Below are 17111 nucleotides of genomic sequence, written 5' to 3' on the forward strand. Positions count from 1 at the left end.
CTCACAGAAGATCAACTCTGCACTAAGCATTCTTTGAGTGACGAGTGATGAAGTGTTCCCTTTTCCTTTGCTTGAATTTACCAATTGTAATCTATAGAAATAGCGATTCATGATCTCAGTAGCTACTTTATTGGTTAATGATGCTGGTAACTTTGTGTATGGAATGGTACAAACGTTTTGAATGGACATCGTATAACGGCATATGTACGTATGAACATTAACATTGGAGTGAGTGGAATATAAAAACGTCTGTATTCTACGAAAATGGAAAACAAGCGAGTAGAAAAACACAATCCATGTCTTGTGGTTTGTAAGTCGAGTAGATAAGTGTTAAAATTAATTTTCATAAGTAACTGCATGAGATCGTTAAAAAGGATCCTGAAGGTCTATTTTTATAATTTGAACCATAATTAAGAAAAACTCCCAAATTAAAAAGAATATCAATAAAAGATGTCACTTGCTATGAGAAAATAGCTGGCTTTCACTCGCTACTTTTTCCTAATTTTATTTAACGTTTATAAGGAAAATTAAAATGCTGCAAGTAGTGTTCATTAAATTCCTAAGATAAAAATGTTGCAATTAATTTCAACGATATACACGCAAAAATTGCGCGGTGAAAAAAGGAAGGGCCCGACTAAGTCGCCTGGATCAGACTGTTCAGGACAACGCTTCGAAATCAGGTATGAAAATTTTGTTCTTTTTCCATATATTTAAATTCTGCTTTTGTTCATTCATTATGCTGACATTTATAACGTGTTTTTTATAGAGAAGCTATATCTAGGCCTACTAACTGTGCAATGAATGAACGATCAAGTCAGACAGAAGCACCAAGAGACAAGTGTCCTTATTGAAAGATTCACACTGGCGACTTTTATTATGCATAATGCTTAACAGTGAAACGCATTTTCAAATTCAACAGTTAAAAAACTCCGTAAAACTAAATTTTCACAATTGTTAAAATTGTTAAAATTTCTGACAAAAAAACTCGAGTGAAAGCCAGCTATTAATGAAGGTCTTAATGAAGCAAAGTAATTATTTTGAATCAAACAAAGTCTAGTGTACATCAAAACTGATTTTTATGCAAGTCATGACGTCACTTTGGTCATTTCATTTTTCATTGTTATTAAAAGGTGAATGGTCAGGTCGCGCAATTTTTTGTCGCTCTGAAAATTGTACGCTGTACGATCTGATTACGCTACGTGTTAAAGTAGATCATCGGGATCATTAAATACAACAAAAATATGAGACATCTTAAAACTACAAAAATTTAAAGAAATTTTTCTAAATTTTTGATCTTTTCTTTTATGTGGAGGGTTTTTACCGAATCCACCAGTTTTTCCTCACATTTCGTTTTGTTTTGGAAAAAAACAGTGTCCACATTTCGGGCCAAGCAAAGCTGTTTTTCAGAACACTATTTATTGTAGCTGTCATGAATATTCTCGTTTCTTTTCTTCATTTCATGGCCTTTGGGTATCTCTCAAAACACTGCGATTATTAAGTACATGACTTACATTTAAAGAAAAATAGTACGCAATGCGTACATGTTGTTAGCCTACAAGTATATAGCTACTGAATGAAGTAGATCTAATCAACATATTTAAAATAGAATTTTATATTTAATATTATTTATGCCACACTTTTTTAAGATTTGAAAATGCTTTTAGTTATATGACCAAGCAATTTCGTAATCCTGGAATCCGATACGATACTACCAAGAAGAATTTCGTGTTGTGATTCTGTTTTCATGCAGAGAACTACCTATGAAATATAGTAAAGGTCCTTTATCACTGGTGATGCAAAATGCAAAATGATTTGACAAAAACGTGGAATCAAGCAATCACAAAACCATGTAGTCTGATCATGAAAACCCAAGGAAATAGCGTTTGCGACCTCTCTTTTCTTCATTTTTTAATTTTTCCCGGGGGATCGTGTCCGTCGTGAGATTGTGGCTCAAGCCTTCATTTGCCCCAATTAAAGCCTATAAAACGATGGAAGTCTATAGTTATTTCGTGTCTTGCTGGGTGAATCTTTTGTTGACAAAAGGAACAGACAATAGTAAAACTGTCATTTTTTCCAGTAGAAGTTGACTTTATAATTTATTTTGTGACTTCTTATGAAGTAAAATAGGAATCAAATATATGAACACATAATACTACCTTTTATCTATTTCATATTATTTTCATATTATTTTGAAATATATCGTAATTAATTCATTCTGTTGCATTCAGACACAAATACATGTCATACAGACACGACGAAGCTGTGTCATCATTAATATTTACACAATAAATGCTCATGATTGTATTAATAATATTTAACAAAAAAGTGAGGTACACACTACTAAAATTTATGTCCCCCGGGCGTTCCCCATTTTTTGTAAAATCGCTGATTTTGTCGGAAATTTGAAGACAACTGAATGTACTGAAATTCATAAAAATAATGCTGGAAGGATATTGTGGAATAATTCTTATGAAACCAAAAATTCTTTTATCAAATTGACTAATTTTCGTCAATTAACGAAAGAAATTAGGTTAACTAGCGTGAGTTTATACACATGATATTTAATCATATAGTATTTCTATTCACGCAGAGATCATATGACATTCTTTCTGAGATCAATAGTTTCATTTTCTAGTCATCGTATTCATTGAAGAAGACGCCTTGCGAAAATTTCGATAAAATTGTGCAAACCATTTTCATCAAAAGGTAAATATCATGTATTAAGTATTTGTTGTTGGAATTTCAGTGACATAAGTAAAGTACATGGGAACAAACTCCTGAATTCGAATTCCAGTTTGTCACAGATTGTTAAGATTATTTCCGTGAATTTTCGCTATCTATATGTTGCTAAAATTTTAAAAAAATGGGGGAATGATTGTAAGCAATGCAAATTTACATGCGTTCCCAAAGACTAGTCAATGTAAAACACTTTTAATTACTGCTTGTGATTAAGAGGTTAACTAAAAGCAGCTTCCACAAGATCGAAATATCTTCGAGTCTTCGACAGAAGATAAAAATCATTTAATAAACATTTGCTCCTAGAATAGTTGGGACATAACACTTCCCAAATTTGTATTTATTGTTACATGTTTCGTTGTACTAATCACTGCAATGTTTGATGAATTTTTGATATTCGTTTTTTAATTAACAATAGTTGATATATGTGATTCTACAGTTGTTTTAATGTGAAATGAACAAACGCGCAATGCGTGATTGTTGTTGGCAAATTATATTTCAAAAATCGAAAGAGTTTTTCAATTTGTCTGTTGAAATTAAATTTTATTCTTAAGGCGTCGACAGCAGTAGACTGCATTTTATTTTATCGCTTAGAGTCAAAAGTCAACATATTTATTTGAGAAATGACAAAAGGCTACTCTTCTTAACGGCTTTCACTTTTATTATGCACCGCGTCTGCGTCCGCAAAGAATGATGGGTTTTGTTACGACGTAATGACGTATTTGCACATGTGATATTGTATAGATCGCAATCTCTTACTTCGTCATGATCATTCTCGTTGAACAGAAATCATTTTCCTTATTGACTTTAATGCATGGCTATGAGCACGGTACTTATTACGTAGTTGCAACTCTAGATGATTTGTAGTCGATGTTTATTGAAATTAAATGATATTTTAAAGTCAAAATTGACTAATTCATCTAGTTTGACGGGTTTTTTTCTTTATACTGTGAATCATGAGCGCCGACGAGGACGTTGATAACGTTGATCAACTAGAATTAGACAGTGTTTTATGTACTGAAGAAGGTAACATGTTTGAAATATTAAAGAATTTTCATTGAATTATCAACCTAAAGGTTAGAGTCCTACAGATCGTTTCAAAGATAACCATAAGCGTTCGATTTCTTTGATATTTATTAAAACAAAGCAAGTGACGTTTGTCGTTTTGTCTCGACTCAAGACATCTTCAAAGGAGATGTAATTACTTAGATAGTTAAGGTGTGAGGTTTGTGTGGATGTGTACTTACAGTGTAAAGTTGATATTGAGTATTGTAAGGAAATGTAGGAAAGATTGTACAAGATATAAGGGGGGGGGGGTGAGTAATGGGGAGAAATTTACCATGAATAGAGCTGAGGATAAAATTCATTCTCCCTCCCCCCCCCCAACTTTTCCAAAGATTAATTTAAGAGTTTTTAAGACCTGAAGAGAAAAAAGGGAGTTATCGATAGTTGCTTCCTGTCAAAGGGCACACAGCAAGGTAAAAGTAATAACAGAAACTTTAGTTACTGCTTGTGATTAAGAGGTTAACTAAAAGCAGCTTCCACTGGATCGAAATATCTTCGAGTCTTCGACAGAAGATAAAAATCATTTAATAAACATTCGCTCCTAGAAATGTTGGGACATAACACTTCCCAAATTTGAATTTATTGTTACATGTTTCGTTGTACTAATCACTGCAATGTTTGATGAATTTTTGATATTCGTTTTTTAAGTAACAATAGTTGATATATGTGATTTTACAATTGTTTTGATGTGAAATAAACTAACGCGCGCTATGCATGATGGTTGTTGGCAAATTCTATTTCAAAAATCGAAAGAGTTCGTGAAAATTTATCTGTTGAAATTCAATTTTATACTTAAGGTGTCGTCAGCAGTGGACTGCATTTTATTTTATCGCTTAGATTCATCAGTCAACATATTTATTTGAGATTTGAAAAAAGGCTACTCTCTTTAACGCCTTTCACTTTTATTATGCACCACGTCTGCGTCCGCAAAGAATGATGGGCTTTTGTTACGACATAATGAGGCATTTGAACATGTGATATTGTATAGTTCGCAATCTCTTACTTCGTCATGATCATTCTCGTTGAACAGAAATTATGCTCGTTATTAACTTTAATGCATGGCTATAAGCACGGTACTTATTACGTAGTTGCAACTCTAGATGATTTGCAGTCGATGTTTATTGAAATTAAATGATATTTTGAAGTCAAAATTGACCAATTCATCTAGTTTGACGTTTTTTTCTTTATACAGTGAATCCTGAGCGCCGCCGACGACGTTGATAACGTTGATCAACATGAACTGAACAGTGTTTTATGTACTGAACAAGGTAGCATGTTTGAAATATTAAAGAATTTTTATTGAATTATCAACCTAAAGTTAGACTCCAAGAGATCGTTTTAAAGATAACCATAAGCGTTCGATTTCTTTGATATTTATTAAAACAAAGCAAGTAACGTTTGTCGTTTCGTCTCGACTCAAGACATCTTCAAATGAGATGTAATTACTTAGATAGTTAAAGTGTGAGGTTTGTGTTGATGTGTACTTACAGTATAAAGCTGATATTGAGTATTGTAAGGAAATACATAAAGAGAGCTGAGAGAGACGTTCATTCTCCTCCTCTAACTATTCCAAAGACCAATTTAAGAGTTTTTAAGACCTGAAGAGAAAAAAGGATGTTAAAAATAGTTGCTTCCTGCGAAAGGAAGCACACAGCAAAGTAAAAGTAATAAACAGGAATTTTTGAGCATCATAGTAAAGCCTAGGCCACACTGTCGTCCATAACGACGAAAATTAGAACGAAAACTGCCGCAACGAAAATCTTGAACGAAAACTCAACGAAAATTTCGTTTTCGTGCATATTAGAAGAGTTGAACTTTTGACCTTTTTCGTTAACGAAAACGCATGCAATTGGCTAATAATCTAAAACTTAACTACACAAAGATGGCGGGGTGGCATGAGTTTTAATAAATCCGACGCGAGAAAAAAACAATTTGTCGTCATTCGCAAGTATTTTATGAGTCTGTTTTCTTTGTTCAGTTCTCGTAACTGTATTCAAATTGTTAAATTATCCAAGTCGATCACGTTGTTTATTAATTGGGTGAATCTAGTATCGGCCTTTGATTGTCTTGCTAAATGCTTGCTTTCAACTTCAGAAAGAGTACCTTCTTGCCAGAGGAAGACACCTTTTCTTTTTTTCCTTGTTTTGTTACTGTAACGACTACTACAAAGACACATCCAACAATAATACCGTTTACGTTTTAGCCGATCTTTGTAAACATGCTTGCAATTTCACGTCGTGTCTGGCATGTATTTCGTGCACGAATTTTCGTTTTGTTTTCGTTTTCGTGAATATAGACGATAGTGTGGCCTAGGCTTAAGTCTATGTAATTAGTCTGAGAAGTCTTGAGTCAAGACGAAACGTCGCTTGCTTTTTTAAATAAGTACTGAAAAAGTCAAATGCTGATGGCTTTCTCAAACACGATCTGTTGGGATCTTATCTTTATATTTAGAATTCGATTCACACCTGGCACCTCACTGGCAACATTGAAATTTTATAAATTCTTATTAATTGTTGTCCACTCATATTTACGATGTATTTGACATGTTTGACGTATTTTTTAGTTGCAACTGATTGTTGAAATTCATATTCCATTGGAATCCTACAGAGGCAGTACGGCCCTACGAACGAACGTTTTGTCTCTGAATCGAGACTGTAAATATCAATATGCTGTCCTGTTGAAGTGCTAGAAATCCTACGGAGGTAATGGTTACCCCAAAGGATTGGGGAAAATTGAAAAAACAATACATTTGAGAGAACGTTGCTAAATCGAACAGCGTACAAGGTTTGCAAAAACCTTTGGTGGAAATAAGTAGTTTGACTTCCAATGATTTATCTAATGTCAAATTTTCACATGTTTGTAGATGTAGATCATCCAGGTTAGTAGAGTCATGAAAAAGGCTGTTTTTGTTGTTTTTGACTGACGTTTCGACTTCCTTAGCAGTCGTCACCACCTTTAAAATCAAGTTGACTTTCTCAGGACTCTACTAACCATGACCATCTACATCTAGAAACATGTAACGATACGTCCGGGTTGAAACCATTTACGTTATTACAGTTATTGATGTTGACTGACGTTTTGACTTCCTTAGCAGTCGTCACCTTTAAAGTCAAGTTGACTTTCTCAGGACTCTACTAACCATGACGATCTACATCTAGAAACATGTAACGATACGTCAGGGTTCAAACCATTTACGTTATTACAGTTAAATTTTCGTAAATCAAAATCGTTGTTAGAGTAAAAAATTTGTAACCGACAAACTATTTTAAAATAGCTTGCGCCAAAAATGACACCAATAGATTGCAATTAGAACGCATAAGGTTAAAATATGACATATGTTGTTTCAACTAATTAAGTTTCAGTAAATTTGGATGATTCTTACGCGAACGTTTGTCTTCTGAATCGTAGATTAATTTGTGTTTTTTCGTTTATATGACATTTTACATAAATCATCATCAATTTTTCTGTTTATAATGATTCAGGTTTTTTGGAAACTGAAATTTATACATAATTGAAGAGAGCTATAAAAAGCTATTGAAAAATGAAAACAAAATAATCTGTGATTTGGAAGCTAATTGTTCGTGTACGCTTTTGCCAAATTCCCTGAAACTTCATTTTCTTGAACAAAGTGTGACATATTTTAATGCTATGCGTTTAAATTGCTTTGTCATTTTTGTTCGTGAGCTACTTCAAAAGCACTTCTCTGTAACACATTCCTCCCTCTAAAAAGGTTTATATTTGAAACAGTTTTACTTAACTATCAGATGAACCATTGGAAGTCCAACTGCCTATTTCCATTTGAAATTTTTGCAAATTTTCCGCGCTGATCAATTTAGCAAAGTTTTTCGTCACTGACTATTTTTTTGATACCCCCGCACATACATCTCACAGTCACGGCCACCTGGTAAACGTTGATTGGTGGGGGAGGGTGTGTTATTCATATATTCAATTGTGCCTGACTGATTTTATTGAAAGCGAGTTGTTTAATTTCTTAAAGTGGCTATGAAACGAAAATTTTGCTATCTGAGTAATACTTTATTGAAGAAATATTTTAAAATGACAATGGATATTCTAAACCAGTTTATGCAAATCACTTTTAATTCTCGAGATATTGAGGTTTTTGCTATGTCCGATATATCTAACTTGTGACGTCACATTGCATAATGAGAACTAAAATTATTTGGTATATTTACTGATACTTTACTTCACAACGACAGATTTCATTTCATTGTGACGGAGTTAATGGTATAAAATGCTGCCTACTGGTATCAACCTGAAGTTGTCAGGAAACTGAAGAGTATTTGAAACATTGTGGGAAGTCATTTTGCAATATGTAAGTACACTGTAATTTCGAAAACCACGACAAGCCGACAATTTAAAGAAATATAGTATAAAGCAAATTCCGAAGAAGCAAGACATCTTGAGATTGCAAAATATGCATCTAAACAGTTCACTTCCCGTCTTGTTTTGATGCATGTTTTGCAATCTCAAGATGTCTTGCTTCTTCGTAATTTCAAAGGTTCTAGTCATTGCAAACATAATTTAACTTGCAAAATTTGCATTGGCACTTTCTGTAAATTGTTTTCAAAAGAAATCAGTTGGGCGCAACTAAATATGTGAACAAGCCTCTCCCCCCTCTCTCATTAAATTTCTATTTACAGCCCTACTCACAGTTCACATGGTCTGCCTCAAAGTGATCCATTTAACAAATCTTGTTGTGCTTGATTCTGTCATTTTTCTTTAAGCTTGTTTACGATGTATTCTACTATGACTTTCACGAGTCAATAGATTGGCTGTCTCTCAATACATACCGTTCTCGACAACATTTTCAAACAAATAAAAAACTTTTTACTAGTTTCTATAATTTCTGACAGAGGAATCAAATCAAGTTGATGATACCAATTCACTCCAGGAAACAAATCAAGATGAACTAAATGGACTTGAATTAATAGACCTTGAGGTCAACAATCTCTTTGAGGACAGCAGACAGAATATGGACTGTCATCTTGATTTTATGTCGGTTCCTCCAGAACTTTGATGACTGTAATTTGTTATGGCATGTCGAAATACAATTTGTCTTTTTACAACCATTGAAACTGTTACAATGATCGTAAATATTACATCCATATGCAATTGTTTAGCAACCTCAATATTTGGGGGGGAACGTATTCATACATGCATGCTCTGCAGAATCAAATTCTTTTTGAAATCCATTGTTTTCTATAGATTAAGACATGCATTCATAAATTTGAACCCTACCCCCTTCCTCATCAACGAGTTTACTACGCCCCCTGTTATTGAATAGACAGAGTAAATTAGAACATAAATAAAAAATTTTTATCATTATTCCATAGTAAAATGTAGACTTACTCAAGTAAGTAAATTAAGGTTCAAATATCGTCACGTCCAATATAATGCGAATGTCATTAATAGGAAAGTACATACAGGTTAGAGATATTATGGGGAAAAGCAACTTGATATTTTTTGTATCCAATAATTTCTAGTCAAATAAGGAGAGGCGCCCTTTCTGTTGTAACCAAATAAGTTTTTTGTTGTCAATAAGTTATTGGAATTGTCAAGGTTAGCCGAGAAGGTCAAGTATTCAAAAAGTAACAAATTTAATAACCATTGGGAATAATAAAGCATTGTAACTGTGCAATAACTTTATTCGTAAGTATGCTTAACATATTGGCCAATGGGCAATGTGTAAATTGGTTATATTCAACGAAATTTTTTGTCCCTCTTTTTGTTTCTAAGCACAGTAGATCGGGGATTTATCGTATATATTAATCACATTCTGCTTCTCCTAGCCTTGATAACTTTCTCATGTATTCAACACCTTGGTCCTTTGGGCTTTTAATTCTTGGAAAAATGTTTTGAAAAAAAATTTATAAGATCTTGCTATTTCCGTAGAGCAAGTAATATAATGACTTCAAAAAAGTTATCTATAAAATGACCATTTTCAGCCGTCTAGAGATCCGAATTTTCAAAGTTTTCTCATGATTTTTCCTCCTCTGATCATTTGCTCATCTAATCATCTCGAGTATATATTTCTTGAACTAAGAATTCTCTTTGGAAAAGAAAAATATCATGTATCACAACTTCGTAGAGCATTGTAAACCTTCGTAAGTGAGGGCCTGAGGAGATGTTAAAGTAAAATGACACGTGACATCATCAATGACATGCGTGGACGATCAATGTGTGGTATAAATATGTCAATATAGCGTCGGCCTTGGGGGCTTTATCTTTTTTTCTCTTCGCTTTGTCTTTGCCAATGGGCCAGTAGCTTTAGACTTTGTACTAGAAATTAGTTTTTTCTAATACGAAGAACTTGCTGTCCTATTATTTTCTTCTCACATTCTAAGTAGCCTTATGTCATTGTCGTGAGTTACATTAAGATCTGACGACGCATTTCACCAAAATATTTGTATAAAATAAAAAAATTATTTTACGTTTGTCGTCATGGTTACAGCATGTGCCATGTGTTTCGACTATGGAAGCTAACAACAATATTTTTGAATTTTGATTTGAACGCTATAATTTTAAGTCGTTCTAAAGTAATTTGCTAAATTGGTGAGTGAACTATTGCCGTAAGTTAGAAGCTTAAAACTAAAACTGTAGACGAGACTTGGGCCTGTTTCTTACGTCGCATTTTACATGAGCCAAATACATTTGAAAGATAATGAGGAATTTTATCTCATTTTCCTTTGCCCCTAATGCATTCGGCGTAGGGTTAAATGAAGAGCTTTGAATGTTGATGTGAGCACTTAAGGATAAAAGGTTAGGTAAATCTTTTAAATGGAGCTCATAGATTTAATGTCTATTCGAAATTAATGAGTCATTATATTATACATCGAAATGGCTACTTGCTACAAACAGCACCCTTTCTGAGGGTTTGCAGTTAGTCAAGAACAGGTCGGTCTGCATCTATGTTTAAAGTAAATAGTGAATTCTGAAACCACTGTCAAGTAATCATAAATGATCACAGGGAAGGATTTACTGAGGGTCGCAAAGCTATGGATGTACACCCATCATAACCTTGGTTAGAGAAGGTGCAAGAGGGATGTCATTTTCACTGCAATTTTCGTGCATTCTTTTGCAAAAGCAAAATGTTTCCATAGTTGCGTAAAGACATTTTGAATTGAAAAACTGTTAAGCCGACCGGTGTTTTGTACCCACTCATGTACCCACTCTGTCTGCTAATCTTCAGTCTCGGATTTCAGAAAAGCAATTTGTCATGCATTCATGATCGGACACGAATACTTTTTGGCATCTTCTATTGAAAATATTTTTCTGAATCATATTGTGGTGACTACGTCATGCAACGTGTTGAAATGAAGAATTAGACGTTTAGGTCATATGTGGTGAGTAAAATTGTATAACACATTAATTTTGAAACGATATTGTTAGCCACTCTACTATTGTATCAAAGTTCTTCGGTTTGGCTAAATTGTGGAATACCAGGTACGCGGATACGCAATGAGCATGCTATAATGCCATATTAAATCCATTATGGGATGATTCCAAGTTCCCAGACAATAGAAATAAATCATCTATCTATCTATCTATCCAGAAATCAATGTCAACTCTTTATGGGGCGCGAAGTGTTTCTTTATTATTTACGGAATTTTTAATGTTTAATTTCATTATTTATTAAATAACCAAACGTAATAGGTTGGTTATTTCAAATAACCATTTTTTGGACCAGCATAAGTTTGGTTATATCAAATAATCAATTGACAAAATTTGGTTATTTAATAAATAACCATTTTTATTTCGGCGCCGATTTGGTTATATCAAATAACCAATTCTACGCTAATTGGTTATTTAATAAATAACCATTTTTATTTCGGCGCCGATTTGGTTATATCAAATAACCAATTGACAAAATTTGGTTATTTAATAAATAACCATTTTTATTTCGGCGCCGATTTGGTTATATCAAATAACCAAATAATTTTGTTACACTTGGCACACTTGAGATGACGTCATAGATATAGTAGGTCTAGATCGCTGACGAGTGTGACGTCATATAAGACTTATTAAGACGGCAGCGTGACATTCATGATAAATCCAAGATGGCGCGGGAACCGGGCAAAAAACTTAGGGCTTGTATTAGGCAATTGTTGTTTTTTGCAGTTTACTTCGTTTCAGTGTTTTCAAACTCCTCCAATCAAGTTTTATTGGAAACAAAGCGTTATTAATAATGTGTTGAAGCCATATTAGACAATTATTATTGGAATACAGGCGAAAATATCGCTTGCGAAGTGTTGTGTAAATTGGTCGTTTGGTTGTCTCGAGGCGTTTGTCTACCAAACTAAACGGATTTCGTCTGCTTTAGTTCCCATAATTGTTCGTCCAAATTGAAATACATGATATTGGATACATACAAAAAGATGGGAAAATTAATCTTCATCGAAGGGCTTTATCTGCTGCTTTTACTACTTTTACCAATGAGGACGATGGACTTGTAAGCTTGCCATAGGTCTTGAAAGATGTTAAGCTTGACTTTAATGAACCTCCATGACAGTATGAGTGGTCAGGTATGAGAGGTTGGTCATCATTCTCTATGGTTAAGGCAGTTGCACATTCAGCACACTTGATGCAACTTGTAATTTTCTTGGCTATGCATTCACTGATATAGGTCAGTACATCATCATGCCAAAGAGTGGAACTGTTTAATAATGCTGCAACTCTCCTATCAACATTTTGTGTCTCTTCAGCTAGCTTGCTTTCACTTACAATAGAGCAGTTGGCAGTTGCTGGGGCTGTCATGTATTGAACAAAGAAATATCAGTAGTTTACTTATCTTTGTACGTAAGTGTCATAAAATGAACCAACTGAGCAGTATGATACAATTTTTATCAGAAGTCATTAGTTGCATGTTAATAATGTGATGCAATTTAGACATTTGTAGTTATAAAATTGTATTGCCATTGGAAACAACTGGTATCATAGATGGTGTTGTAGCTATAGCATAATAAAAACATATACTATAACTAAGTATGATAAGCATAAAAGTCACATATATTTTATTCACAGCTATATCTTATAATAATCTCAGCCATAGCCAGCATTTTTATTTGCTCATTCTATCTCAATCTTGCTGTTTTCACTCACTGTAAAAACAATAGATTTCTAATGAATGAGCAATGATGCAGTGAAATTTACATAGCAAGTGTAAAACATTCATTCTGGATATGCCACCGATGACATCCATATCAAATATTTCATAAGATAATATATAAATTTAATGAACACCTTAGCTCTGGTAAAAAATACTTTATACAGAGCTTTATAACTCTCTCAAAAAATAGTATTGTAACAGTATCTTGGGTTATGTGTTTGAATGTAATTATGTCAGATTTTGAAATAACCACTGTTAATATAACAAGCTTCTGAACATAAGTTCCTTCTCTTTCGTTGAACCTCTTAGCTGTAAGATCTCATCAGTATAGCCAATGCTCCTGGATACAATTACTTGATATGAGGCAAGTTTCCTTCAGTTAGGTTTACTAACTTTAATAGCTTCACTAAGATCTTGTCAGTAGATAATAGTGCTGCATTGTTATGTATCTCCTTGCTCCTCTTTTCATTCATTCAAAGTCGGATGGCCTTTCTAAACCGTGTTTGAATCTCACATATCTCATATCAGTACGAGTACAGTGGGAGTGCAGAGTGCTTTCTCGAATGAGTCGCTTTTTTGTCAGAAATATTCAGATTGATTCCCCAATCTTTCTGTAAATTGTCAATATGACATATTCCGATGCGCAACAAATCAGTATGGGAGTTAAAGCTGAAAAAATCTGTTTCTTTTAGTGGACAAACGACTTGAGACAACCAAACGACCAATTTACACAATATTTCGATAGCGATATTTTCACCCGTATTTTAATTATAACTGTCCAATATCGTTTCAAAACACTTGAAATAAAGATTTGTTTCCAATAAAACTTCATCGGAAGAGTTTGAAAACAATGAGAAGAAGTAAATTGCGAAAAACATCAATTGCCCTATAGTGACTCCATGTTTTTTGCCCGGTTCCCACGCCATCTTGGATTTATCATGGATGTCACGCAATATGGCGGCTCGTTAGTAATCTAGACCTACTATATCTATGGATGACGTACGTTCGTGTTCTACTTACCCTCTCCCGCTGTGGAAAGTTATGTAACATGGCTTCCGGTTTAATATTATACACTGATTTAAGCAGAAAGCGCGCAAAACAAGGCATGGCAGATAATAAAAATGATATTTCGAGAAGGCTGACAGAAGCGATAGGAAGGGTAATCACGCAAACTTTGGGTACAAGAGTTATTTGAAACAAATTTAACAGATAAGCGTTGAGCACGAGACAAATGATCCACTGGTCATTCAAACCTGTGGCTTGCTACATAAAATCAAAGATATTTCGTTGATTCAGATTTTAAGTATTTTCTCAATCAGCAGGCATCAACGGCTGATGACATCCCCAGCCTAAACAGTTCTAATTCTAGTTCTATTACAGTCCAGCCTGTCCAGGTACGTTGACTTTTTACAGCTGACCCCTGGGTTACTAACTTACTATGTGCCTGGTCACTAGAGATGCTTTCCAGAGACACTCTTTTGTTAACATTTTTTTTATTTCTCAAAGTTTTAATTCACATGATTAAAAAGAGCAAAACATAATTGTGATATACACAATGTGTTCTCTGTAGCAAAGTATTCCAGCTCAAGATATATATTTATAATTTGTTTTGCCATCAAGGTTAGGGTTGATGCTATGCTTGTCAATGTTTCATTTGATTGTTTAGATAGTAATGACTGATAATATACAAGATTTACATGAAAGGTATCATTGTATTCCTCTAACTCATGTTTTCTTTAAGATATACTTTTTTCTTTATGCACATAAATTTGTGCATTTTAATGTTGGATATCTCAGCATATGAGTTAGTATCCTCAATAGTCAGTTTATTGATAATTATCTTGGTATAGAAAGGACATATAAAATGCAAGTTGTGCTTCTTTTCTTTCAGAGGTGAAAATGATATTAACAGAAGGGCTGGCCGACCTAGAAGGAGAGTTAACAAAGAACATTTGTTGAACTTTCTTCAACTGAAAGTTCCTATATGTGATATTGCAAGACATCTTTTAGTGTCAAGAATTACCATTTTTAGATATATGGAGGAATATGGAATATTGACTAAGTGAAACTGTTGAAGTAAAAGATGGAGAAGATGTGGTTACAGCTACGGCTGATTCAACACTTGTTGCTGACAAGGGATGTGTATGATTTAAAACAGTTTCACTAACAGCATCACTCTTTTCATCTTTAGGTTGGTTACCAATTCCTTTTACACTCTTTCAGTAAAATAAATAATACAGTCATTAAAAAGTTTTGAGAACAGTTATGACCATTTATCTCATATATAATTTTTGATTTCTACTACAAGATAATGCCTAATACCTCAATGAGATCATCACAGTCATCATCATCTGAGATGAAAACAGTTGATACAGGATTGATTTTAGCCATTATGTATAGACATCCTTGGGATGAATTTGAGATGACTTCTGGCCCATTCCACACAAAAGATCTTGATATTTATGGGAAAGTCAACTGTTTTGTCCCCTTTGTTATATTAAAACACATCTTTAATAAGTACATGTTTTCATTGTTTTGTTTTCGTTACATATAAATTAACTTAATAGCAAAATTACAACAATGAGCAATGCAAACACCTTATATTCATGAATGACATACCCCAAATAATCATATGACAGAACTTCTCCAGGCTGAAGGTTAAATGCCCTAGAGAATACACTAGAAATTTCTTTTGCAACTTCTTCAGCCCCCCAAGCAGAGTTAATGGAAACTTTCCCTATCAAGCCCATTTCTGCAAGATGTGCTCTTTTATTCCCTTGTGGAATAGGAATGTTGAAGGTTTGATCTGTTGGTGGTAAACAAACAACATCCTTAGTGTGAACTTTTCCTCTTTTAGGAAGGCATGCAGAAGATTGTTTTCTTTTCTTTCTACCAGTTACTCCACCAAAAAGTGAAGGCAGTTGCCTTGTCTAAGAAGTAATTTAAACTTTTAATAGATTGCTTAATCATGTTTGACTTTTAATCCCAAACCATAATATACAAAGTAAATAAGACATTGCTTATGCCTATTGGCATTGACAACAATTCAACTCTGGAAACTCATATTTTGGCACTGCAAATTTCTCATTTGACGACAACATAATATAAACTCCTGGTAGCATACATGTGATAAATGTAATGTGGTTATTAACATTGTCAATGTTCATTAACATTGTCAATGTTCATCAATGAATATCTGATTCACATTGATAATTTATTATAAAAAAGCTTACCACACTGAGGTGACAACTTGAATTTGATGTCTCCAAATATGTTTGAGCTGGAATTCTTTGCTACAGAGAACACATTGTGTATATCACAATTATGTTTTGCTCTTTTTAATCATGTGAATTAAAACTTTGAGAAATAAAAAAAATGTTAACAAAAGAGTGTCTCTGGAAAGCATCTCTAGTGACCAGGCACATAGTAAGTTAGTAACCCAGGGGTCAGCTGTAAAAAGTCAACGTACCTGGACAGGCTGGACTGTAATAGAACTAGAATTAGAACTGTTTAGGCTGGGGATGTCATCAGCCGTTGATGCCTGCTGATTGAGAAAATACTTAAAATCTGAATCAACGAAATATCTTTGATTTTATGTAGCAAGCCACAGGTTTGAATGACCAGTGGATCATTTGTCTCGTGCTCAACGCTTATCTGTTAAATTTGTTTCAAATAACTCTTGTACCCAAAGTTTGCGTGATTACCCTTCCTATCGCTTCTGTCAGCCTTCTCGAAATATCATTTTTATTATCTGCCATGCCTTGTTTTGCGCGCTTTCTGCTTAAATCAGTGTATAATATTAAACCGGAAGCCATGTTACATAACTTTCCACAGCGGGAGAGGGTAAGTAGAACACGAACGTACGTCATCTCAAGTGTGCCAAGTGTAACAAAATTATTTGGTTATTTGATATAACCAAATCGGCGCCGAAATAAAAATGGTTATTTATTAAATAACCAAATTTTGTCAATTGGTTATTTGATATAACCAAATCGGCGCCGAAATAAAAATGGTTATTTATTAAATAACCAATTAGCGTAAATTGGTTATTTGATATAACCAAATCGGCGCCGAAATAAAATGGTTATTTATTAAATAACCAAATTTTGTCAATTGATTATTTGATATAACCAAACTTATGCTGGTCCAAAAAATGGTTATTTGAAATAACCAACCTATTACG

The 17111-nt window shown here is 33.8% G+C and overlaps 1 long non-coding RNA gene across 1 annotated transcript in view; it reads left to right on the forward strand.

Annotated features, from left to right (window-relative positions):
* The window catches only part of LOC124450557, a 79074-nt gene extending 70186 nt beyond the window's left edge, over positions 1–8888 (forward strand). The window contains exons 10-11 of the long non-coding RNA XR_006950078.1: positions 6365–6455; positions 8678–8888. This is a non-coding gene — a long non-coding RNA (uncharacterized LOC124450557). The remainder of the gene's footprint in view (positions 1–6364; positions 6456–8677) is intronic.
* Positions 8889–17111: the final 8223 nt, after the last annotated feature.

Source organism: Xenia sp. Carnegie-2017, unplaced genomic scaffold (assembly GCF_021976095.1).
Source record: "Xenia sp. Carnegie-2017 unplaced genomic scaffold, XeniaSp_v1 HiC_scaffold_24, whole genome shotgun sequence".
Classification (NCBI taxonomy): domain Eukaryota; kingdom Metazoa; phylum Cnidaria; class Anthozoa; order Malacalcyonacea; family Xeniidae; genus Xenia; species Xenia sp. Carnegie-2017.